Source organism: Macrobrachium nipponense, chromosome 4, assembly GCF_015104395.2.
Source record: "Macrobrachium nipponense isolate FS-2020 chromosome 4, ASM1510439v2, whole genome shotgun sequence".
In the NCBI taxonomy this organism is placed as follows: Eukaryota; Metazoa; Arthropoda; class Malacostraca; order Decapoda; family Palaemonidae; genus Macrobrachium; species Macrobrachium nipponense.
In genome coordinates, this window is record NC_061100.1 from 107,307,759 (window position 1) to 107,323,464 (window position 15,706).

General features: G+C 36.0%; 1 long non-coding RNA gene across 1 annotated transcript in view; it reads right to left on the minus strand.

The window, feature by feature from the left end:
• LOC135211698 (uncharacterized) overlaps positions 1–334 on the minus strand; it is a 740-nt gene extending 406 nt beyond the window's left edge. Inside the window, exon 1 of the long non-coding RNA XR_010313719.1 lies at positions 216–334. This is a non-coding gene — a long non-coding RNA (uncharacterized LOC135211698). The remainder of the gene's footprint in view (positions 1–215) is intronic.
• Positions 335–15,706: the final 15,372 nt, after the last annotated feature.

Below are 15,706 nucleotides of genomic sequence, written 5' to 3' on the forward strand. Positions count from 1 at the left end.
AAGCTGGATCACATATAATTTAAAACCAATAAACCTATACGGGAACAACGTGAATGAACAAAATGAAAAAAGAAACTGCTTTCGTTTTAAGGATTACGATGAATTAGCGAGCTTTATTATTTAAAAGGGCTGAATGCAAGGAACAGATTATTTTAATGAATCTTGGGAAAAATCTTAAAGCCACGAAATCACGGTGTCTAATGAAAGTGACATACCTCAAGAAATTTCCATCCTTAAAACTGCTAGCACAAGACATCAGTTGATGGTATGCGACGTCTGTCGTTGGTGTCGATGGCTTGAGGCTACTGTAGCAGATGAGGGTTAATTAGTGCTCCATGCGATGTGAAAGTTCCACAGAATACTGAGTTTCCAGTTCTTCGTACTATGAAGGAGCTGTGAGCTGAGCTGCAAACTATGAAGGAGCTGTGAGCCGAACTGCAAACTATGAAGGAGCTGTGAGCCGAACTGCAAACTATGAAGGAGCTGTGAGCCGAACTGCCAACCTTCGGCCCTTCTTGCCGCGAAGAAAAACATAAAACAGCCGGTTTCTACCTGAGTGGAGTAATTTCAGGCAGTCAAAGTTCTCCAACAAGGATTCGGGAAGGAGGTGGTGTCACTTTAAACACTGTGATTTCTATACAAATTTACATTCACAAAAGCAATTATTTTAACATTTGTCACAAAAATGTTAGAGAAAAAGTTAAGTTAACGTTACTAAAAAAATATTAGAAAAATGTTAAAAGTCTAAACAAATAACTGAAAATTTATATTTTCTTCACTCCAAGGAAGGGAATTTGATTCCATTACGAATCAAATTTATGTATACAAAGTTACATTAATAATGTAAGTCACAAGAAAAAAAAATTACAGGTAGTAACCTAGAAATTATCAAGAATATCTTTAGTCTTTATTTCACTCTCAATGGCTGCCCTTCTTTTGGGTCTTGCTGAACATTCAACAAACACTTGGGCCAGGAAGAGTGATCATTTCATCATTATTAGGCAACTCTTGGTTCTAAGTAAGGGTATCAACGTGGAAGAGTGCCGCTTCAATATCTCTCTCGTTTTACCTTTCATAACTATGGCACCCGTGACTTCATTATGAAGATTTTTCACTACGTCTTTAACAATAGCCATTGGGTAGTTACTTTGTTTGGTCATTGGTTCTTTTATAGAACAATATCACCTCTTGAAGATTTTGTGCGTCACGGGCTTATACCTGTCTTTTAAGTTAACTGCTTGGTGGATAAGAGTACATAAGAATTCTTCGTTATAAATATCTATGAGCTTGTTACGAGTTTTCTGAAGTTTTTCGTAATTATTTTTCACCTTGTTTAAGGGCTCAAAGGGCATCCATTCAGGTTCAGGATTTCTCTGAAGCTCTGGAATAACGTTCAAAGATAACAAGTCATATCCTCTAATTAAAACTTCAGGCGTGATTGAATCAGGAACACAGTCACCAGATGAATCTCTCAAGGCTTCCTTGAAGGCAATTGGTCGCCTGTTCACGAGATGAACGGTCTTGCAAACAATAAACTCAAAATCTCTATATGGCAAGATATTTTTACCAATAGAGCCAAAAAGGAGTCTCTTGGTTAACTTTACACAAATTTCAACCATTGATCCTAGTTACTATGACCTTTAAAGAAATGATCAAAGGATAAGGGTTGAACATTATTTTCATCAAAATATTTACGAGTTTCATGATCTTTAAAAAAAATCTGAAATAATATTTGCACCAGCAGTCAACTGCGTCCCTAAATCGGAAATACAAAAACTAGGGATACCAAACTCGAAGCAATGCAACTGGAACGCTCTTAAGAATTCTACGACAGACAGGTTTGAACAAATTTTCAAATTTATGGCTCTTGACCACATACAGGTAATGCAAAGAATCCACACTTTAGAATTTTGACCATATAATTTTACAGTGAACGGTCCCATGAAGTCTACATAAACATTATTAAATGGTATATTAGAAGGGTTTAATCTACACATTCTGTATGGACTTTGGTTAAGCTTAACAGTCCGTTCATTAAAACGACGACACGTCGTACAAGTTTTTAGTATCCTTTTGACAATGGAGAAAAAGTGTGGGATCCAAAAAGTTTTCCTTAGCTCGGTCAACAATGAATAACACCCAGCATGGGCCAATTTCCTGTGCATGTCCAGGATGATGAGTGGGGTAACGAAAAACACTATTCTTTGCCAGAAGTAAAGGAAAACTGTACGCTTAAAGCGCTCAACACTCCTGAGACGCTCACATTTACTTCGGACTCTCAACAACCCATCCCTGTGTCCATGAAAACATTAAGCTGTTTGACAATATTTGGGATATCCTTAACATTCCTTGAATTAGAGTGGAAATACTTAAAAACCTCAGGGAATTCAGATTGCTGATCTTTTAATATTATTTGTCTAGTAGCTTCTGAAAAAAAGTTCGCATCATCTTTATCCTCAAAGTGAGAAAACCTGTCAGGATACTTAGATTTTACTTAGCTTTCAGCTTGTTTACAAAGATTAAAATCTTGCTGTAAACCTTCACCAAACGATTGAAGCTGGAGAACCTGTCTAACGGCATTAAATTCTTCAGACAGCCAACCTGTGAGTAAATTGAAAGCAAGCCATGAGTTTCAGAGCTAGGGCTTATGTTATCAACATCTGCAAGAGGATTTGGTATAATCACCGAAAAAATATCGTCCCTACTAAGCTCTGGAGTGATACAATTAGATAAAAAGGGTGGACCACTGTAATAATTACTCTTCGCGAGCTGTTTATGGGACATACTTCGGGTTATGCAGTCTGCTGGATTTTTTGTTCCAGAAACAAATGAAAATTTTATGGGATGAGTTTCACATAACTTTGTAATATGTTTGATCCTATTCATTACGAAGACTGACCTTTTCTGCATCTTGTCTAATTTCGTGGAATAGGAATTTAACCATGCTAAAGATACAAGACTATCTGAAAATATTTCAATTTCAGTAATGTGGATTGGTTTAATGCACGAAGGGCCAGCAAGATCTGAATACAAATCTAAAATACACTCTGTGGCTAAAGCAATGCCTTGGATCTCCAAGGAAGGGATGCTTTGCATTCCAGCTGTTTATTGACAATTCTATTCTTTCCTGAAAGAAAACTATTTCCTTGGTCTCTAAGTCTTTGATATAAATGACAGCACCATACATTGATTTACTGCTATCAGAAAATCCTATCAGCTTGTAAGAGCTCTGTCTTTTCCCAACAAATCTCTTAATCTCGACAACAAGAGAGGCATTAGCTTGTTTAGCAATTAATCTCCATTCACGTAAAACATCAGGAGAAAGAGTCTGATCCCATGTTAACTCCTTTTGGCATTGCAATCTGTGCAAGAACAACCTACTTCTATTTAGTAAAGGAGCATTATAGTTATGAACGTCATATTGTGATGCAATGCTTCTTAGAATTAACCTTTTAGTATTAGCCTGTGGGTCGAGGTTAATAGGGTTTGTCGATAGGGTATCTTTTGAACGATCCCATCGCATGCCAAGCAATTTTACCTTTATAGGAGTTTCTCCTTCAAGATAAGAGTCAATGAAGGATTGTAAACTACTGTCATTTGACATGAATTGCTGAAGACCAAATTTGTAAGGTTCAAAAATAGAGTTCAGCTGATTGTAAGCCATATTAAATTTCAGAGTCCTCTGCTGTAAAAGCACAATTGTCCATATAACAAAGTTGATAAATTAAATGTTTCAAGTATCTAATACCTGATGAATCATCCTCAGAGTCGAGAACCAAACTTTTGAAAAGACCTAACAATAAAATTGTGGGTGAACAACGTAACCCAAAAGGTAAACGAACATTCTTGTAAGCTATAATAGAAAAATCCCTCTTCTGAACATTTCGAAACCATAGGAATAAAAGTTTATTTTGATCAATTTCTTCCAAACTAAATTATTTTATTGAAAGCACCTTTTTAATATCAAAGGTGCAAATGAAGGGGTCAAATCTTAAATGCAACAAAGCAGAAGAAATTTTATGGTTAAGTGTAGGACCGGGATAAATTGCTTGGTTATGACTAACTGTCATGGGTTTTGTCGGGTCCTTTTCACAAAGATTGGAGAGAAAACACTATTCTACATTTGTAGTCGTCTATCTGGTTGAATATTGGCATATGTGGCAAGAAGCTATGCTCAGGATGAGTCTCTATAAAGTCATCAAGGTCATTAATTTTTTCAATGATACCAGCAGCAGCTTGTTCTTGGAAAGTGTCATTCATTAATTTTAAATTTTCTTCATTCTTTAAAAGTTTGTTCAAATTAGCCCTTAGAATCAGTGTTGCTAACTTACGATTTCTACCCAGCAAATGACTAACTTTAGGATTCCAAAGAAGAGGCATTTTGAGTCTTCCTCTTTCGTCACGCACTGTATTGTCTAGAGCAAATTTTACTAAATTATTATTTATCTCAGAAGTCTCATCATCATAGATCTGATTATCATGATTTGTGTAATATGAACATTGACTCTCTAAAATGTCATTTGTAGCTCTTTGCAGCTCTGCATCAACAAGATCACCTTTATCATTGAAGACTGAAAATTAGCATTATAACAATCTATAACTTCAATGCAATTATCTGTGGATGTCAGACAAGAGGTATTTTTTATAGGAAAGTAATTCCCGAGGTCCATTATTGAATATGAATTTGAATTAATTGGCAAATCCTCCAAGTCATGCAAATAGCTGAGTTAATATCTCCCTTCAATATGATTCCCAAAGGAGTCTGAGAATATAAGGACATTTTCCTTTCACCAAAGAGTACTTCTGAATCTGGTATACAATACGAAGATTTACACCCTAAATGAACTCTATATCACTGATTTCATCCTGGCAATTCTTTAAAGATTCGTCTGCTAATTTATATCCCTGCATGAGAAAACCATTAACAACTTTTCTCAAATTTGGAAGTTTTAACACAATATTAATTGAAGGAATACACAAAGCCTTAATAGTTTTCAACTCATCACCAAATTTCACATTAAATTCTACTAATTTACTCTTATATGTCTTGGGTACATTAATACCGTTTATAGTGATAGAAAAGTTATCCTTAATGACTTTCAGATCAAGCTGGGATGCCAAACTTTCAGTTATAAAGTTGACTGGCAAACCACCATCCTTCAATCCTCTCACTCTTTTGCCACCGATTTTACATGTAAATGTAGGCAATATCGATTCACCATCGGTTCTGACCCCTGCAAAAGCTTCTGTCAGAGTTATCAAATTGCTACTAGCAGTGTTCAATTTGGAATTATCTTTTGATTTATCCAAACCAGAATCTACCTTGGAATTTATCAGCTGTGCTTTCTTTCTTACGTGGATTCCCAAAACAAAGGTAAGACATATGCCACCCTTTACAGTTACTACACCGGGAGTTGAATTTAAATTTACAATTATCTGAAGTATGATTAAGGTTCCCACATTTAATGCAGCCGGATAAACTAACCAACTTATCAATTTTCTCTTGTGGAGTCTTTAAATACTGGACACCGGTAAACTGGGTGTGAAATATCCCTGTCTACAACTATGCAAAGGGAACAAGGTTTGATGACCTAGTTTTGTCTTTAGAATAATCTACTTTCACAGCAAGGCTAGTTGGTAAACATTCTCGGAAGGAACTGGCCGAATTCAGTACAGGCGAATCAGATTTTTTCTTACGTTCTTTAAAATGTTTCTGTGAAAAATACCGCTCGCTCGCTTCAAAAAAGTTATCAGTAATTTCCATTAAAGTTGGTTTCGAATGATTAGTTATTTGAATCAAAATATTTCGAAAAGACTCATTCAGGCCTGACCAGAAAAAATATTGAAGGAAAAAATCAACATCAATTTTTCAATTTCTTAATACCTTCAGTAATATACTTAATCTTAGAGATGTATTCAAACGGATAATCTTCATAAGTTAACTTCATTTCTGATAACTGTTTAATTAATATGAACTTCTGTTTTCCTGGGGAAGCCAAAGCATTCGTCAGTAATTCTTTAGCATGAGTGTATCCTTGCTTATCAGCTTCAAGGGAATTAATCAAGATTGAAGCTCTCCCACTAACTTGCTGCTTTAACAACAGAAATTTATCGTAATCTGGGTACGAGAACTTGTTAATAGTTTCCTCGAACTGAAGAAAGAACTTATTTAAGTCTTCACCCTCACGACTGGAAATGTGGGAAGAGGGGCTGTTGGACGTTTAAGGAGACTACGAGCCGAATGCAATGCGAGGGACTGACTAAGAGAAGGTACATCTTCTAACAAAGCTATACACTCACGAATTTTAGTCAAATAATCATGACTCAATTCAATATCCTCTGCAAGTACAAATTCATCCTCATTCTCACCCCACTTAAGTGCTTGAATTTTAGAATCATAATCACCTAGTTGAGCTAACAAGTCCACCAATACTGCTTTTTTCGCATATCGAACAGTTTGTGATAAAGCGGGAAAACTATCCCTCTTATTGTAATTTTCAGTGACAGCCTTACGGATATATTTCCGGGAGTTAACTAACAGTTTAAGATCAGACATGGTTAATGATAGCAATATCAAAAAATTTCAAAAAATTTCCAAATATATGAGAAAAATTTTCCCCAAGTAAATATCAAACACGACAAAAATATAAAATGCAAATATCAAGCTACAGCAACCACCAAACCAAGGCCAACCAACAACAAGCAGTTTCGCATTCAGTCCCCCCAGGGGTTCCATGAACAGAAATCCTAGGGAGGAGAATGAATAGACCAACTAAAATCCAAACTTATTTATTAGAAATGACTGAATAGGTGAACAGTAACTGCTTGTTTGTTGTCTGGACTGGATTCTATCAAGTATAAGAAGACCGATGACACCAGATCTCCCAATCCTCCCCAATTCCGTCCCACTCACTAAAACACGAGAAATATGAGAATTAAAAATTTGAAATACCGAAAGCACAACGAAGTAATATACTAGTCCCGTCGTAATATTGCAAAATTCCGTACAAGTGGAATATGGCAAGAACTCTTCTTACAAAATTAAGAGAACCTTTATAGCAATGAAATCCGCTAAATATGAATATGAAATATAAAGTGTGGCAACAGGCCTATACTATATAAATTCAAAGATAAGTTTACGAAAGCTGGATCACATATTATAAACCAATAAACCTATACGGGAACAACGTGAATGAACAAAATGAAAAGAACTGCTTTCGTTTAAGGATTACGATGAATTAGCGAGCTTTATTATTTAAAAGGGCTGAATGCCAAGGCAACATATTATTTTAATGAATCTTGGGAAAAATCTTAAAGCCACGAAATCACGGTGTCTAATGAAAGTGACATACTCAAGAAATTTCCATCCTTAAAACTGCTAGCACAAGACATCAGTTGATGGTATGCGACGTCTGTCGTTGGTGTCGATGGCTTGAGGCTACTGTAGCAGATGAGGGTTAATTAGTGCTCCATTGCGAGGTGAAAAAGTTCCACAGAATACTGAGTTTCCAGTTTCTTCGTACTATGAAGGAGCTGTGAGCCGAGCTGCAACTATGAAGGAGCTGTGAGCCGAACTGCAAACTATGACGGAGCTGTGAGCCGAACTGCAAACTATGAAGGAGCTGTGAGCCGAACTGCCAACCTTCGGCCCTTCTTGCCGCGAAGAAAAACATAAAACAGCCGGTTTTTACCTGAGTGGAGTAATTTCAGGCAGTCAAAGTTCTCCAACAAGGATTCGGGAAGGAGGTGGTGTCACTTTAAACACTGTGATTTCTATACAAATTTACATTCACAAATTGCAATTATTTTAACATTTGTCACAAAAATGTTAGAGAAAAAGTTAAAGTTAACGTTACTAAAACATATTAGAAAAATGTAAAAGTCTAAACAAATAACTGAAAATTTATATTTTCTTCACAAGACCAAAAAGACACCCAACAATAAAAAAAAATTCTTCACCTGGACAGCATTAAGACAGTGACTCAGACCCTCGGAAAATCTAACCCTTTTGCATTTACTTACCTAAACACCTTAGCCAAATCCCTGATTAACGTCCGACAAAAGACATTCCCCAAGGAAACAGGGGTTTGTGAAATCCCATGCCAGGACTGTGACCAATCTTACATCGGATTTACAGGAAAAATTACTTCCCCAGAGATTAATACAACACAAACGGTCAGTTAGGTATGGACAACAGAACTCAGCTGTTTTCAACAATATAAACGAACATAACCATAGAATAAACTGAAATTTGTCACATATAATTTATAGCAGGAACTGCCGGTACAAGAGTCAAATGATGGAATCGTCCTTAATAAAAGAGAGGCAGGTAATGAACAAATTAAAAGGAGCATGGGTTTCAGATGTAATCGACAAGGTTTTCATTCAACCAACGCTTAAGAAGATTAAAGGAAGATTATCAGACAGGGTGACCTAAATTGGCTTACCTGTGGATGGATCTCTTGGTATAAATACCACCTTTTCTGTAAACTTTTCTCATTCATATACCTGAAGATAGAGACAGCAGTCTCTGAAATATAGTACTTTTCTCTCTATATTTTGGTGTTTTTATGGGCTCCTTTTATTAGATGGAATTCTGTTGTAGCAGAGCATTTTTACCAGTCATTTTCGGCCCATTATGGAATTCAACCGCCTCTCTACGATTCTTCATTTACTTCTAGAAGTTAAGCCAGTTTTTCTTAAGTTTGAGAAAGAGATGATCAGACTACACTGGCTGAAAAATCAAAAACACTTCTTAGAAGAATGCCTCAAGGGACAAGTACTACCAAAAATGTACGGATTCGGGAGATGGACTATGCAATCGGACCCCTTCCCTCTCTCACATAAGATTTTCCTGGAGGAAAGAATCACTAACATGAAAAACGACATCTTCGTACTACGCAGAGTGATATATGGAACTCAGTCTAATCTTCGCCTCCTCACTACAGACCACATATACAGGTATCTGATTTCATTCTGTTCCGACATTGCTGCCTATAATAGCGTGACTCATTCCAACTGACTTTTACGCAAGTTAAATAACTTAATAAACAATAGCGAATGGAATAATCTTGAGCAACAAGACAAAGTTTTAAACTTATCCAACACCCGTGAAGAGATATGTTTAAAAGGTGTGTTACTAAATGCTTTAACTAACCTAAATAAGAAATATCCCGTTCCCCGCAGATTTATGATAGCCATCCGCTCGCTAATAAAGTTAGATGTTATAATAAGTAGATCAGACAAAAACGGCAAAAGACTTCTACCTCGACAAAATCAACCAACTCCTTAGCGACTCAAACACTTACGACAAACTTACGAAAAATCCCCTCACAAACGTCCCCACAGAATTTTTTCGGAAAGTAAGATTAATTGGCCAAGACAAAAAGAGTATTGAACTATTAGAGAAATTCAAAGTAAATAATCCTAACCTCCCCTACTTCTATGGCCTTCCCAAAACTCACAAAGACAATCTTCCATTCAGACCCATCGTTTCATGTACCGGAGCTTTCAATTACAAAATTTCTAAATGGTTAGCTGGCATCCTTTCCCCTTTTTAGGCACTTTTTCTCCCAGTCATATTAAACATTCGGAAGATTTTTGTCACAAATTCAGAGAAGCATATACCACTTCACAACATAAAACCTTTAAGCCTTGACGTAGATTTCCTATCTACAAAAGTACCAATAAAGGACGTTCTTCAGTTTTTGATGGAAAAACTATCCCCCTATTCAAATCATTTCCCATTGGCGCTTGACTAAATAATAAAGTTAGTTGAATTATGTGCATCTAACAACGTATTTTCATTCGGGGAATAATTCTACAAGCAAAAATTCGGCTGTAGTATGGGTAGTCCTTTAAGTCCTATTTTAGCCAATCTGTACATGGAATACTTTGAAACTAGAGTAATAAATGCAATAAAACCCAAAAACATGCTTTGGATGAGATATGTAGATGATATTCTAACATTTTGGGATAATAGGTGGGGCAATTTTAATGAATTCCTTTCAAAATTAAATGCAATAGTGCCCAGCATCAAATTTAAAGTTGATTGGGAAACAGACAACAAACCAACGTTCTCACTTTCATACATTCACTACTTTAGCTATCACGACATTGCTATCAAGATAGTTGTAGCCAGCAACCTGTTCTTAAGAGCCTTACGAATTTGTTTCCCAGATTTCCTGGAAAAAGAATTTGAACTAATTCGTAAGCAACTTTCTTCTTTAAAGTATCCTGATCATATAACTGAGAAAGCAATTCACAAAGCAAACATAATTTCTACCGACCCCCTCAAAACAAGACCAAAAAGGCACCCAACAATGAAATAAAAATTCCTCACCTGGACAGCATTAAGACAGTGACTCAGACTCTCGGAAAATCTAACCCTTTTGCATTTACTACCCAAACACCTTGGCCAAATCCCTGATTAACGTCCAACAAAAGACATTCCCCAAGGAAACGGGTTTATGAAATTCCATGCCAGGGCTGTGACCATTCTTACACCGGATTTACAGGAAAATCACTTACCCAGAGATTAATACAACACAAACGGTCAGTTAGGTATGAACAACAGAACTCAGCTATTTTCAACCATATAAATGAACATAACCATAGAATAAACTGGAATTTGTCACATATAATTTATAGCAGGAAACTGCCGTACAAGAGGCAAATGATGGAATCGGCCTTAATAAAGGAGAGGGGCGGTAATGAACATCTCAAAAGGAGCATGGGTTTCAGATGTGATCGAACAAGGTTTTCATTCAAACCAACGCTTAAGAAGATTAAAGGAAGATTATCAGCGGGGGGGTGACCTAAATTGGGCTTACCACCTTTTCTGTAAACTTTTCTCATTCATATACCTGAAGAGAGAGACAACAGTCTCTCAAATACAGTACTTTTCTCTCTATATTTTGGTGTTTTTATGGGCTCCTTTTTAGATGGAATTCTGTTGTAACAGAAAATTTTTGCCAGTCCATATATATAATATTATATATAATATTATTATATATTATTATATATTATATATATATTTATAATATATATATTTACTATATATAGCACACATATATATATATATATATAATATATATAATATAGTATATATATATATATATTATATATATATATATATATATCTACAACGTTTTGAACGCGCCTATTTCTTAATACGTGTGGCTCAGGACCCCTCCCTCACGAATGATGTTGAAAAATGGTCTCATGCTTTGATAGCTGCTGTCCAATGAGCAGTGATATATGTCTCTACGCAATAATTTGACAATGACCTGTCAATTTTCACGGAACATACACAACATTCACAAAAGCGTACAAAACCTTAATGCTTTGATAAGTTGCCACGTACTTGTATGAAGGACCAGCATTTATAATGTATATATTTTAAACTCCGATGATAAAGTATGAGTAGCGAATCCTACGGTGACGATCAGGCCAATGGATGTGAACGCTACAAATTCCTTTTAACATCATGAATGGTTGTCAGTTTTTTGTCCCAGCAAAAGTGTGTTTCATTGATAGCAAAACTAAGTTTGAGTATCAGAAGAAACAAGCAACATTGATAGTTATTGTTGTCAGTTTCTTGTCCTAGCAAAAGTATGTTTGAACTGCTAGCAAACCTAAGTTTGAGTATCAGAAGAAACAAGCAACATTGATAGTTATTGTTGTCAGTTTCCTGTCCTTGCAAAAGCATGTTTGAACTGCTAGCAAACCTAAGTTTGAGTATCAGAAGAAACAAGCAACATTGATAGTTATTGTTGGCAGTTTCTTGTCCATGCAAAAGCATGTTTGAACTGCTAGCAAACCTAAGTTTGAGTGGCAGAAGAAACCAGCAACAGTGTGATAGTTATTGTTGTCAGTTTCCTGTCCTAGGAAAAGCATGTTTTAACTGCAAACAAAACTAAGTTTGAGAAGCAGAAGAAATAGGCATCACTGATAGTTATTGTTGTCAGTTTCTTGTCCTAGCAAAAGTATGTTTCATTGCTAGCGAAACTAAGTTTGAGTGGCAGAAGAAACCAGCAACACTGATAGATATTGTTCTCAGTTTCATTGATAGTAAAACTACTTTTGTGGAGCAGAAGAGACCAGCAGCAATAATAATTATGTTAGTCTTGGAATTTTTATACGCTTAATATTTATAAAGAAGTTCTTAGGAAATTTAGATTGCATTTTCCAAATTTTAGAGCCTTCTTTGAAACTTCTAACGTTAGTTAAAGCAGAATGTATATGTTTAAAGTATATAAAACATATATTATAATCCAAGCAAATCTAGAAAAAAAATTCTAAGATAAATTTATTGTATATAAAAAAATAATCCTTGTATATATGAATCAATCTTAGTCACCATTTACTGTGTACAAAATTAAGTGTATTCAGAATAAGGGTGAGCAATGAATTAAAGATAAGAATTGGACAGTTAAATACATTAAGCTTCAAAGGAAGAAGAATTCGAACTTGGAATCGAGAGTTGTTATTGATCGTATATGAATAATTCGACCTCTTACCATTTCTTTACAAGAAGTATAATCTTTGAGAAGAATTTCGTTTTGGTCTCAGTTTCTTTTTACTTTTCTCTGCTAATATTGTTCCCTCCTCGATTACCGTCCGTAATATTGTGATGAGACAAGGCCTTGCGTGATTTTTTAACATAACATTAGCAGGGTGGGAGTCAGAACCTCGCCTAAGGACGCTAAATGCATCCTTATTCCTAATTAATTTGAGAACCGGTATCATATTCCACCTGGCCCAAAGTCCAAACTGCTCAGAGTCATGCCCAAGGTGTTCCTTTTATCTTATATTATTATTATTATTATTATTATTATTATTATTATTATTATTATTATTATTATATTATATTATATATATTTGTCTATCACAGTCATCCTATTTGACTGGGTGTTATTTATAGAGTGGGGTTCCGGGTTGCATCCTGCTTCCTTAGGAGTCCATCACTCTTCTCACTTTGTGCGCCGTTTCTAGGATCACACTATTCTGCATAAGTCCTGGAGCTACTTCAGCCTCTAGTTTTTCATGATTCCTTTTCAGGGATCTTGGGATCGTGCCTAGTGTTCCTATGATTATGGGTACAATTTTTACTGGCATATTCCATATCCTTCTTATTTCTATTTTCAGGCCTTATACTTATCCATTTTTTCCTTTTTTTTCTCTTCAACTCTGGTGTTCCATGGTATTGCGACATCAATAAGTGTTACTTTCTTCTTGATTATTATTATTATTATTATTATTATTATTAATATTATTATTATTATTATTATTATTATTATTATTATATTATTTATTATTATTATTATTATATAATTTTTATTATTATTATTATTATTATTATTATTATTATTATTATTATTTTTTTTTTTTTTTTTTTTTTTTTTTTTTTTTTTTTTTTTTTTTTACTCTATCACAGTCCTCCAATTCGACTGGGTGGTATTTATAGTGTGGGGTTCCGGTTGCATCCTGCCTCCTTAGGAGTCCATCACTTTCCTTACTATGTGTGCCGTTTCTAGGATCACACTCTTCTGCATGAGTCCTGGAGCTACTTCAGCCTCTAGTTTTTCTAGATTCCTTTTCAGGGATCTTGGGATCGTGCCTAGTGCTCCTATGATTATGGGTACGATTTCCACGGCATATCCCATATCCTTCTTATTTCTATTTTCAGATCTTATACTTATCCATTTTTTCCCTCTCTTTCTCTTCAACTCTGGTGTCCCATGGTATTGCGACATCAATGAGTGATACTTTCTTCTTGACTTTGTCAATCAACGTCACGTCTGGTCTGTTTGCACGTATCACCCTATCCGTTCTGATACCATAGTCCCAGAGGATCTTTGCCTGATCGTTTTCTATCACTCCCTCAGGTTGGTGCTCGTACCACTTATTACTGTAAGGTAGCTGATGTTTCTTGCACAGCTCCAGTGGAGGGCTTTTGCCACGATTTTAATCATGCCTCTTTTTGTACTGGTTCTGTGCAAGTGCCGAGCATTCACTTCGCTATGTGGTTTATGGTTTCATTTTTCATATTGCACTTCCTACATATGGAGAGATGTTATTTCCGTCTATCGTTCTTTGAACATATCTCGTTCTTAGGGCCTGATCTTGTGCCGCTGTTATCATTCCTTCAGTTTCCTTCTTTAGCTCTCCCCCTCTGTAGCCATTGCCAATTGTCATCGCTGGCTAGTTCTTTAGTCTGTCTCGTGTATTGTCCGTGCATTGGTTTGTTGTGCCAGTCCTCTGTTCTGTCTGTCTTTCTCCTGTCTCTGTATATTCTGGGTCTTCGTCTACTTTTATTAGCCCTTCTTCCCATGCACTCTTTAGCCACTCGTCTTCACTGGTTTTCAGATATTGCCCCAGTGCTCTGTTCTCAATGTTGACGCAGTCCTTTATACTTAGTAGTCCTCTCCCTCCTTCCTTTCGTGTTATGTATAGTCTGTCCGTATTTGCTCTTGGGTGTAGTGCTTTGTGTATTGTCATATGTTTTCCTGGTTTTCTGATCTATGCTGCGGAGTTCTGCCTTCGTCCATTCCACTATTTCCTGCGCTGTATCTGATTACTGGCACTGCCCATGTGTTTTATGGCTTTTATCATATTATTATTATTATTATTATTATTATTATTTTGGAACATGTAACCAAAAAATAATGGTTAGGAATTGGTTTTTGACCTAGTTTACATACGTTATGATTGTCTCAAGACGAATAATTATTGGTAGATGAGGATTATTACTTTAACGTATATTGTTTCCAGGTCGAAGTAAAGGTTAATGGTGACCTATGAAATATCACCTGATGTAAACGGGTTGCTTCCCTTTTGTTTGAAAATAACGCTTTGCGTTAAGCAGACTTCCCTTACCAATATTTTATTCGTGGTTTTTACCCTCTCAGAAAAATACCGCTTCGCAACTTCTCTGATATATTAATAAACTTCATGTTCTCTAATTATCATTATAGTCACTTGTATCACTTTTAGCCTTATGGGAATGTCCAGTAGGTTCATTTAAACTGGATGCTATAAGGGGTTATAGTAGATTCACATCACCCGTGCATTTGATGTCTAGGCCAGTCCCTTACGACGCTTCTGATCGGCTGTTGATAAGCCAATCACAGGGCTGGAAACTTTCAGTCTCTCTGGAGAGTTCACACAGGCAGGATGTATGTTCCTCATCTCCTGAAGGACGTATCCCTCATTAGAGGTGGAATATAGATCCTACCCATGTGGACTCTCGAAAAGACTAAGGGTTTCCAGCCCTGTGATTGGCTTATCAAGAGCCAGTCATGAGCGACGGTTGATGTGAATCTATTATAGTAAAGGGTACTACGTAAATAACAATGCACTGGGAAGTTGCAGTGGAATTGGATTCAGTCTCGGCTTATCTAAAACCCCATACGAGCGCCTTGTTCTAGATTTGAATCCGTTTGCGAGGTGAAACACCATACAGAAGACGTTTAGGCCTCCTTCTCTTTGACAATACTTAGGCCTTGCTAATTACTTGCTATATTTACAGCATTTCATATATCAAAAAGCTTCGTTTATTTGCAGAGTGCCCCAAATCTGTTAACTCTGTTGCCAACTGAACTGTAAATTCAAAAATCAATGATTAGAAAAGTGATCTCGTACCATGCAAGCAAATATTATTATTCATATTACCTCCAAAAATCAAACAAAATATTGAAAAAGG